Source organism: Panthera tigris, chromosome B3 (genome assembly GCF_018350195.1).
Source record: "Panthera tigris isolate Pti1 chromosome B3, P.tigris_Pti1_mat1.1, whole genome shotgun sequence".
NCBI classification, from domain to species: Eukaryota; Metazoa; Chordata; class Mammalia; order Carnivora; family Felidae; genus Panthera; species Panthera tigris.
In genome coordinates this window covers 112,108,549-112,120,850 of record NC_056665.1, presented here as the reverse complement: position 1 = coordinate 112,120,850, position 12,302 = coordinate 112,108,549, and the positions used below count along the sequence as shown (strand labels likewise).

Here is a 12,302-nt window from a genome sequence, read left to right as displayed (position 1 = left end):
AAGACATAAAAAAGAATAGAATAAATTCAAAGAAAGTAGAAAAAAGGAGATAATAATATGTAAGAACAGAAATTAATAACATTCTTCAAGATGGGGGACAGATTGGCCACTCATATAAGATTAACTGATTTGTGTGTATAGTATTCTTCCTAAAAAATGCTTGGGATAATATCTTGGCCCTCAAAGAAGGAGAAAGTAGCATTTTTGGCTATGGCTTTTTGGCAAAAGTATGTGACTGTAGTACTTGCTCATTTGCAACCTCAAATACTTTATTTGAGTGAGATATAAAGCACACTCTGAGTATTATATTGAAACTGCAGGCTTAATAAATGGTATACACAATGGGCATATCTGAGAAATACACAGAAATATCATTTTCACTAAAACTGTATTTATTCCCCTGGGTCAAAGCTGGCCAGTGAAATCTCAAGGTACTCTTCTAATTTTCTGGCATATTAACCCAACTTTCTGGATATTATTTAAACTACATATCTCCTTATATGTTATGACATATGAAGTAGATGATGAAAAAAATAAAAAATGTACTACATGTACAGCTAAGATTAGCAACCAATCTCCTTCAACAATAAGATTTCAAAAAGAAAAAGATGACATATTATGTGATTCATCCTTAAAGGATTTAGTTAATTCACTAAACAGATGTTAAATGCCTTTAGGTACCAACCATTAACGTTAGGTGCTGGGTATATAAAACAGGCTCCACAAATTTCAAAGAATCAGAAGGATACAAACTAAGTTCTCAAAACACAGTATTATTAAATACAAGTCAACAATAATATGATAAACACAAAAGTCACATATATTTGGAAATATAAACACATTCTTCTAATAAGTCTTGTGACTAAACAAAAACAAAACTAATGGAAAGGCTGCATATCAAATTCTGTAAGCTGAAATTCAAAGTTATAAAACTGTGCAATAGAAAAGAGAATGGAAGAAAATTAAGAAGACTAATGTGAAATTTAATAAATAAAAAAGAATAAATTGAAAGTAGAAGAGATGATAAAATATAAAAGCAAAATTTAATAAAAAATATAGAACAGAGAAAGATCAGTTAAAGTAAAAAACTATGATCCTTCAAAGACTAATAGACAAACTCTGATGAAATACCCAACACACCAAAAAAAAACTTTGAAAAGATACAAATAAGTAATATTTGTAATAAAAAAGAAACAGAACTACCAATCTAGCCAGCTTTCAAAAGACAAGGGGTTAGTATGAACAATTTTAGCATAATAAATTTGAACAGTAACAGAGTGGACACATTCCAGTAACAATGTAACCTTTTATTTTTTAAATTGTATTTATTTATTTTGAGAGAGAGCACGAGTGAGCAGGGGAGGGGCAGAGAGAGAGGGAGAGAGTCCCAAGCAGGCTCTGCGCTGTCAGCACACAGCCCAATGTGGGGCTTGATCTCACAAACTGTGAGATCATGGCCAACGCCAAGATCAACAGTCAAACACTTAACTGACTGAGCCACCCAGGTACTCCACAATAACCTTTTACAACATACTCAAGATGAAAGAGAGAGTCTCAATAGTACTAACACCATTCAAAACTGAATCAGTAGTTAAACATCTTAACAAAGCATAAGGCCCAACTTTCACAGAATGAATGCTTTTAGTGTTATACAAGTGTACAATGACAAAAATAACAAGGAAGTAAGGAAATAAAACAATCTCAAATTCATTTAATTATAAGCAGTAAAACCTTGATATGAAAACAAAAACCAGGCAAGAAAAGTAGACAAAGATGAATTATAGGCCAATAACACTCCTAAAGAGATGGAAACATTGAAAACAGAGTAAAGGCAAGCCAGCAACTACAGAATGCATAGAAAAGATAATACTACATCTGTTGAGTAGGAGTTCTAGAAAAAGAAGAGAAATACATAGCAAGTGAAAACAATTCAACAAAAGAGGAAAATTTCCAAAAGCAGAAAGACAAATCTTTCAATTGAAATGACTTATCAAGTGCCAAACAGGATGAACAAAAAAAGAGCCATAACTAAACATGTTATTACATGCAATTTTATAAAATTTCAGATAAGAAAAGATCTCTCAGAGTTAGAAAAATAAATGGTTAAGAGAAGGAAAATAAGAAATCCAGCAACACTAGACAACAATGGAGAATTGCTTTAAAGTTTTGAGGGTAATTGATTTCGAATCTGGAATTCTACAACCAACCATAGTATCAGCTAAGAATAGGGAAAATAAAACCTTTTTTCAATGATACCGGAACTCAGATACTTTACCTCCTACATACATTAATTCATTTATTAAGTACTACCTTGAAGATATAATCCACTAAGACTAAAACTGAATTCAAGAATCAACAGCTGTCTCAGGAGTGTAATGAAAATAAAGCAAATGGCAATAGCTGTGTAGTAGGTCTAGAGAGCAAACGGTCTCTGGACAAAATCAGAGTGTTCTGGGAGGATAAAGATGAAAATGTGCACCAGAGTAATACATGAGAAAATGAGAAACTTAATGATAGGGTAACAGCATACACTATGGGGGGGGGGGGGGAAGGCAATTAGAAGCCTCTAAAAAAACTATTAAAAAGTCACAATCCAAATATAAAACAAATACAAATGAGTCATTATTTTGAACTCATGGAGTATAGGAAGAGAGAATGCATTTAATCTTGACATTCTTCTTTGAGTAGCAGAGGGTTAGGGGACGTAGTATTACAATTCCTTATCTATTAAGCTTGTTATATCACCTGGTTCTGCAATGAAGAATATGTAAACATTATAAACATTTACATACAATTTATTAGATTACAATTTTTAGAATCAATGCTTAACAAAGCATGGAAGACTAGATTATAAGCCCCATGAAGGCAGATATTACGTAGTTAAATGTTCACCACAGCGTCCACACCACCTAATAAGGTATCTGTTACTTCAAAAGCAATCAGCCAAAATGTATGCAATGAATGATTTAATATGGCTCTAAAAAGTAATGTAAGCAAAACTAAAAGGCAGCTTAAAAGGCAACTGATGTAATGGGAGAAGATATTTGCAAATAGCATATCAGATAAAGGGTTAGTATCCAAAATATATAAAGAACTTATCAAAATCAACACCCAAAAAACAAATAATCCAGTGAAGAAATGGGCAAAAGACATGAATAGACACTTCTCCAAAGAAGACATCCAGATGGCCAACTGACACGAAAAAATGCTCAATTCACTCATCATCAGGGAAATACAAATCAAAACCACTATGGAGGTTCCTCAAAAAATTAAAAATAGAACTACCCTACGACCCAGAAATTGCACTACTAGGTATTCATCCAAGGGATACAGGTGTACTGTTTTCAAGGGGCACATGCACCCCAATGTTTATAGCAGTGCTATCAACAATAGCCAAAGTATGGAAAGAGTCCTAATGTCCATCAATGGATGAATGGATAAAGAAGATGTGGTGTATACACACACACACACACACACTGGAGTATCACTCGGCAATCAAAAAGAATGAAATCTTGCCATTTGCAACTCCAAAGACAAGAGACAAGAGAAAGACAAATATTATATGACTTCACTCATATGAGGACTTTAAGATAAAAAACAGATGAACATAAGGGAAGGGAAGCAAAAATAATATAAAAACAAGGAGGGGGACAAAACATAAAGGACTCTTAAACATAGAGAATAAACAGAGGGTTGCTGGAGGGGTGGGGTGGGGGGAGACGGGTTAAATGGGTAAGGAGCATTAAGGAATCTACTCCTGAAATCACTGTTGCACTATATGCTAACTGACTTGGATGTAAATTTTAAAAATGTTTAATTTTTTAAAAAAAGTAATATAAAGGGTAGAGATTTTCACAATATGAAAGTAATGGCAAAGTTGACAGAATCTGGGAAACAAAAGAAGAAAAATAAAGAAAAAAATGGGATATTGATTTCCTCAGTGTATAGAAAGTGAAGTAAAGAGAGGGTGTTTAAACTTTACATTGAAAGAAATGGATGCATATTAGGTGAAGTAAAAAACTAATCCCATCAAAGAACTAAATCAACATAAGTATCAAAAGGGGGGACAGGGAAAGATGTGATGATGTGACTCAATTCCTCACCTTTTAGAGCAGGAAGTCCATAAATATTCTTTACATTTGAAGACTTAGAAAAAGGAATCAGACTGTCATTTTTAGTTATGATGGTAAATATGAAAACAACTAAAATCTGAAATAGTTAAAAGTGTCTCTAGGGAACTGGTATAGGACTACATGTGGAAAAAGTAATATCTTCCTTTTAAATTTATGGTTTTTTAATATATAAATTATTTTACTACTTTGAGAAGAAAAACAGAAAAATAGATTTCTTAGTTGCATAAATTTTGTAAACCTGTCACTAGATGGCAGTCTAAGCAGAAATCTAGACATGCAGGTGACAACCAACACCAGCACATCTTACACTTAAACATTTGAATTCTGATGGAGTAGATCTAGTGTGGGACCTTAAATACCGCGTTACTTAAGAAGTCCTAGATGATCTGGGGCGCCTGGGTGGCTCAGTCGGTTGAGCGACTGACTTCGGCTCAGGTCATGATCTCACGGCTCGTGAGTTTGAGCCCCAGGTTGGGCTCTGTGCTGACAGCTTGGAGCCTGGAGCCTGCTTCAGATTCTGTGCCTCCCTCTCTCTCTGCTCCTAACCCACTCGCGTTCCGTCTCTGTCTCTCTAAAAAATAAATAAACATTTAAAAAATTAAAAAAAAAAAAAAGTCCTAGATGATGTCAAAGACACTGGACCAAGGACTACATCTTGAATAGACAACAGAAATTAACTTCTCATTTTATAAGCTCATTCATGATTACTGTAAGAAATTTTACAATTTGAGATTCAGCAGGAAATTAAGACAAACCCAGTACTTTTCTTTTAAAAGTATATCCCTACCAAAAATGCATGAAGATATAAAACATATAATTGGTAAAACCAATAAAATCACTTTTTAAAAACTTAGGTTGTGCCTGTATCCAAGTAAAAAGTTAACTTATATATGAATTCATCTAAATTTGTGACATATCAGTAAACCCCACTGATCAGACACAACAGTGACACATGATATTAAATTTAGACAAATATTATATTTAAAACTCCCACAGAACTATTGAACTATAATTTTTTTAAAAGCAATTATTCAGGGATGTTATTACAGTCAGATTATTCAAGTGTTAAGTAATCCTCTAAGACTTTAATTTGACAATATCACAAATATTTGGTAAAACTCCAAATTTAAGGTCCAATTGGTTGGTAATGATTTTGCAGTTATACTTATAGACGGAGAAAAGAGATACTTAAGTTCAGTAGCTCCTAAGAATTTCTTAGCAGGCTCCTAAAATTGACACTGATCTTCCCATTAATCTCATTAATATATGTTAATCTCTTAATCTCTCCCAATGACATAACAATTGTCGGTTTAGACTTTAGCTATATACTAATTATAAATAAAATATCTACCATCTTCATTATTCAGATGAGTAAAGGAATAAATAAGAACTGTGAAGAAATTAAGAGCCTCTAATTCCCTAGTCAATGTTTGTAAGCTGTAGACCAGTGCAGTCCAATAGAAATCTATTCTAATAACCACACTATAATTTTAAACTTTCTTTTTCTAATAAAAAAATTTAATGTTTATTCAGTTTTTGAGAGATGGAGACAGAGCGTGAGGTGGGGAGCGGCAGAGAGAGAGGGGAGACAGAATCTGAAGCAGGTTCCAGGCTATGAGCTGTCATACAGAGACTGATGTGGGTCTCGAACCCACGAACCGCAAGATCATGACCTGAGCCAAAGTCAGCCGCTTAACCAACTGAGCCACCCAGGCGCCCCATAATTTTAAACTTTCTAGAAGCCACATTGGAAAAAAAAAGTAAAGAGAAATGGGTAAAATTAATTTTAATATATTTTACTTGATTCCATATAACAAAATATATCATCTCAACAAGTGGTCAATTAAATAATTATTAAGGAGATATTTTACATCCATATAAGTTGTTAAAATCTGATGTGTATTTTATAATTAGATCCCAGTCTAGACTAGCCACTTTCCAACTACTCAACAGCAACATGTGGCTAGTCGGCTACCATACTGAATGGTGTATATCTAGATCAATGTTCTCCAAAGTTTTTTTGATTGAACATCCCATCTGTAAAAATTGTTAGCATGCATTTCCAGTTTTTCTGTGTACATTTATGTATAAATTATTGCTTACCCTTGACCAATGCAGGATTAGGGATGCTGACCTGCCCTCCAACACAAATATCCATGTATAACTTCTGACTCCCCACAAATTTAACTATTTATAGCCTACTGTTGACTAGAAGCCTTACTGATAACATAGACAATAAACACATATTTTGTATGTTATATGTAGTATATACTACTGTATTCTTACAATAAAGTAACCTAGACAAAAGAAAATGTTATTACAAACATCATAAGGAAGAGAAAATACATTTACAGTACTATACTGTATTTATCAATACCATAAGTTTGCATCTGTTTGCAAGATGTATCATATCAGTACCTACAGCAATATGATAGGATAAAAGGCACTGTAGATGTTGTATTACTCACACTAAACATCAAAAATGAAAAGATAAGGGGTTCCTGGGTGACTCAATCAGTTAAGCACCAACTCTTGATTTCAGCTCAGATTATGATCACATGGTTCCTGAGTTAGAGCCCCTCAATGTGGCTGTCGGCAAGGAGCTTGCTTGGGATTCTCTCTTTCCCTCTCTCTCTGCCTCTCCTTTGCTTGTGCATGAGCTCTCTCTCGCTCTTTCAAAATAAATAAATAAACTTTAATAAAATGAAAAGATAATGTGAAAAAGAAATTCCTATTTATTTACAGGTATAATGATTCCTGCATTGAAAACAAAGAAGCAGCAATATGATTGCTTTGTGGTATTTTAGTGTAATCAAATATGACTGCTTATGGCAGCCTAGTCTATACACTAATGAATGAATTGTTATAAAAATTTTATGGCATACAGTATTAGTCATATTCATGATATTGGAAACATTAGTTTTTTTTAAAAAAACACTTACCTATGATAGGCTGATGTACAGTTTCTCCAATTATGTGAGATATTTTCTCCATATCTCCATATCATGGAGAATGGAGATAATTCTCCAATTATGTGAGGCATATTATACGGTAATGTAATTCTTTGGAAGCAAAGTCATAAAACAGTAAAAGAACACATCATAATTTTATGCAGTATTAAAAATCACCCACTTAATGCCTAAATAAGGATAGGCCATCTACTTCCATATAAGACTTGCACACAGTGTTGTACATGATGAATACTTAGGCAATGATGAGGATTATAATGACACAAAAGTATCTCATATAATTCTTGCTGTAGAGTTATTAGACTTTCACATGAAGACACTTGCATACACAACAGATAAGTTTATTGACTCTACACCATGATGATTATTTATTATTCATTAAGTGAAAGTGGATCATCATAAACGTCTTCACCCTTGTCTTCACATTGAGTAGGCTGAGGAGAGGGAGGAAGATGAGAGGTTGGCCATGCTATCTTGGGGATGGCAGAGGTGGAAAAAGTAGAGGAGGTGGGAGAAGAAGATACACTGAATAGTGTAACTTTATGGAAATACATTATCATTTCTGTCCAACATTTTTGCTTTTTCATTTATCGAAAAATGTTTCTATACAGTACTGATCCTTCATCCACCATTTGCTTTAGTTTCAGTGCTCATACCAAAGTCCGTGTCATTAAAGAAGTCAAAGTCAGTCTTGAATAATCTGAACCCTTCTGCTAGATTGTCTAAAGTCATTTTATTTTCTGGCACTTCTTCTACGTCTTGTTCCTCATGATCTGACACTGTTTTGGAAGCACTTATCAAGTCATCTTCTGTTAATTTCTCTGGTGTGTTGTCTATTAGCTCTTGGGTTTCTTCAAGATCTACATTTTGAAACCCTTCACAACCTGCCTTTTCCCCCATATCCACATTCTCTTTCATTATTTCCTTGATTAGCTCTATCGTAAATCCTGTGAAGTTATGCACAACATCTGGAGAGTTTTCTTAGGAGGAATTTATGGTTTCAGGCTTGATGGCTTCCACAACTTCTTCTGTACCAATGATGGCATCTTCAATGGTATAATTCTTCCAGACTTTCGTGATGTTCTATCAGGGTTCTCTTCCATGGTGTTGACAATTCTTTACATACAGTACTGTGTAATAACATTTAAAGGTCATTATGACCCCCTGATACAGAGGCTAAATTAGAGACGTCATATTTGGGGGCAAAGAGACCACTTCAACATCTTTTGTAGCTGAATTCATGGGGTTCTGGGTCACCAGGGGGCATTGTCCAGTATCAAAAGCACTTTAAAAAAGCAGTCCCTTACTAGAAAGATGTTTCCTGACTTCAGTGACAAAGCATTGATGGAACTAATCCAGAATAAGAGTTCTTGTTATCTAGGCCTTCTTGGATAACAACCAAAAGACTGGCAGCTGGTGTTTATCTTTTCCCTCAAGGCTTGGGGGTTGGCAGCTTTAGAGATAAGGGCAGTCCAGATCATAAACTGAACTGCAGTTGCACAGAACAGAATTAGCCTATCTCTTCCTGCCTTAAATCCTGGTGCTCACTTCTCTACCTTACTAACAAATGTCCTTTGTGACTTTTTTTTTTTTTTTTCCGAAATAGCACAATTTTGTCTTCAATAAAAGCCTGTTCAGGCAAATATGCTTTCTCCTCAAATGATTTTCTTAATGGCACCTGGGAACTTGTCTGATGCCTTTTGGTTGTAAGAAGCTGCTTCTCCTGTTATCCCATTACCTTGACGCTGAGCATGGAGCCTGCTTGGGGCTTCTCTCTCTCTCTCTCTCTCTATCCACCCCCCCTCCCCTGCTGACACTCTTTCTCTCTACATATAAAAATAAAAAATAAAAATATGTGAGAACTACAAGAGACCACTTTTTAGTGTGATAAGCCTTTCATTGGGTAAGCTCTCTAGATGGTTAGCATCACATGGTACTTTAAGCGGAAACTCACAATACTTGAGGTCACCGCCATAGCAATGAGGTGGTGATGAAACTATTACAGTACTACAGTATGTAGTGGTTATGTGCAATTATGATTTATTTAATACTTCAACTTTACGTTTGTCTATATTTCTCTCAACTACAAATATTGCCATGTACAGTCTGTAAGTGTGTGTATAAGTATTGATAAGTTTTAATAAAAAGTTAATAATAGATTTGTGTATACTTACAGTGGTATATTATAAAAGAAACTATTGTCTATATATTTTACATACTTGTGAAACATGTTTTTCTTTTTTTATTTTTAACATTTATTCATCTTGAGAGTGAGAGAGACAGAGCGTGAGTGGGGAAGGGGCAGAGAGAGTGGGAGACACAGAATCCAAAGCAGGCTCCAGGCTCTGAGCTGCCAGCACAGATACCGATGCAGGGCTCAAACTCACGGGCCATGAGATCATGACCTGAGCTAAAGTTGGATGCTTAACTGACTGAACCACCCAGGCGCCCCACACCCAACTTTCTTTAAAATTTTCAATATTTCTAAGCTACACAGTTTGTAACTTTTTCTAAATTGTCACAAATATCCAAAATATTTCCAAATATTCACTGAAAAAAAGCTAAATATGAGGGAACCTGCACAGGGACACCTGGGTGGTTCAGTCGGTTGAGTGTCTGACTCTTGATTTCAACTCAGGTCATGGTCCTAGGGTCATGGGATCAAGGCCCGCATCAGGCTGCATGCTGAGCATGGAACCTGTTTAGGATTCTCTCTCTCTCTCCTCCTCTCTGCCCCTCTCCCCAACTCATTCTCTCTCTCTCTCAAAATAAATAAACTTTAAAAAATATATTAAGTTAAATTTAATTTAATCAAAAAAGAAACGAACCCACACAATTCAAACACCTGTCAACTGTATATGCATATACTATAATCATTAGATAATATTTCAAGATACAAAATATACTTAAGGCAAGATACTCTACATTAAGTGGGCATATGAGCCACATGAGAGCTTGTTAAAATCTAGATTTCCTGAATCTCATTCCTGGAGATTCTGATTCAAAAGGCTTTAGATGAAGGCCAGAAATACCCATTTTAAACAAGCTTTCTAGGTGATTTTGATGCAGACAGTACAAGAGCATACTTACAAAAACACTGCTATAGACCTCTAGTTCTCAAATTGTGATTCATAAACACCCACATGTTTGCAAAAGGCGGAAGGTGCCCTAATCTCTTCTCTAACCAGAGTGCATTTCTAGTATGAAAAAAAAAAATGAAAGGATAGGTGTTATAAGACAAATCTACTATAGGACAATGCTTCTTTTAGGAGCCTTCAGAAGTTCATGACCAAAATGTGAGTGCCACAAAATTTTCAATATTATCTACTGTTCTTCTGCTATTTATCTGACATTGATATCAAAGTAACACATAATGAATTATGATCCAAATTCAACCAAATTAGAAAATCAGACAAATGACTGGCCACAACCACAAAAATTTTATTTTTAGGACAACTGTTTCAGCTCGCCTGGCTTGCTGGAATCTAGCCAAAGCTATGTTGCACAATTAGGAGTAATAGTAACATGGGGAAGTAATACAGAAGGATCAAAATGATGAAGTCTTAGAACATGTTCAGTCTACCTCAAATTCATTAAATTGTGGACTTAATCATCAGATTTTCCACATAGATAAAATATAAAAAGGTCAATGACTTTTAGAATTTTACTGAGACATGTTAAACTTTATTTTGTTCCTATCAAAAAAAGTGTACACTGACTTTATTATAAGCCAATGTGTTACCTCTGTTAATTTTTTTTAATGCTTATATATTTTTGAAAGAGAGACAGAGCACAAGCAGGGAAGGGGCAGAGAGAGAGGGAGACACAGAATCTGAAGCAGGTTCCAGGCTCCAATCCGCACAGAGCCCAAGGTGGGATTCAAACTCCTGAACCACAAGATCATGACCTGAGTGGAAGTCAATTAGGATACCTAACCAACTGAGCCACCCTAATGCCCCTTTGTTACCTCTGTTTAAAAAAGAAAAAGAAAGAAAAAAATGAAAACAATGAAAAAAAAGAGAAATAAAAAGCACTTCTCTACTCCTCCCAAATTAATTTCCTTCCTTCTGGACCAATGAAACTATAGCTATCACCTTTGTGTTAGTCCTTTTTATATTTGCAGATTCAGAAAACAGCTATTATGTCTGATTTTAGTATCACAATAGTGTCAAAAAAGTGAAACCCAACCAAGAAATCCCTTCTGAAAAATCTCATAATCTATAAAAAGTATATTGGATTTGTTTGGGTTATTTTATTTAAGCTTTATAAAAAAAAGATTTCTGAAGTAATTTAGTTTAATTCTCCATTTTAAAATAAAAAATATAAGTGCCTTGTCCAAGATTATCCCAGATAACACTGCATAGAGGCACAGAAATCATATCTCTTGGCTTTTATTCCAGTATTCTACTTGAACATGATGCTTTTGTTATCTTGTTAGATAAAATGTAGACTAGATATCAAATTTAAGAGATAATACTGGGCATATTTTTTAACTTGCCATAAATTGTCTATAACAAAATGAACAAAGTAGATGTTCTTGTTATATGTATATGTTAATGATTACTATTATTATAGGAAGTAATTGCCAAACTGGCCACAAAAAGTACTAGCATTCAGTGAATAGAAAGGCATATGGACTAAGCAGACATAAACTAAGGGGAAGAAAAGAAAAATGACAGGACTGGTAAAGAAAAGTCTCACACTTCTTTAATAGTCAAACTCTTTTCTGATGATCCTTCATACAACAATGAAGCAAAAGTCATTAGAAAATACAGAATTCATTATTTGTTTCATTGACTATGAAAGCTATTTCGACATGGGTGTGCTAGTTGACTAACCAATAAAATTAGTTAAGGTGAGGAATCATAAAAACAATAAATTACATGGTTTATTTTACCTTAAAACATATAAATGATTATCTATTGACCAATATTTTGATATGGAACTAGGATCTGCCCTGAGTATGGGCCTTCTGATTGGAGGTAGCACAAGGTTTCTTTCATTAGCCACACCTAGACTAAGTAATTATAAGTTCTTTTGAAACAATCATTAGAATAGATTTCTGATTTTACCTCATATATAATCTAACCATATCTAATTTAAAAACAATATTTAGTAACTCAACTTTATAATCTTCCCCAAGTTTATAGAAACAGAAATAAATTTTTCACTTATTTAAAAACTTTTAACATTTAACTCA

General features: G+C 34.3%; 1 protein-coding gene across 3 annotated transcripts in view; it reads right to left on the bottom strand.

The window, feature by feature from the left end:
- The window catches only part of GPHN (gephyrin), a 632,007-nt gene that overhangs the window by 413,532 nt on the left and 206,173 nt on the right, over window positions 1–12,302 (bottom strand). The window lies entirely within an intron of this gene.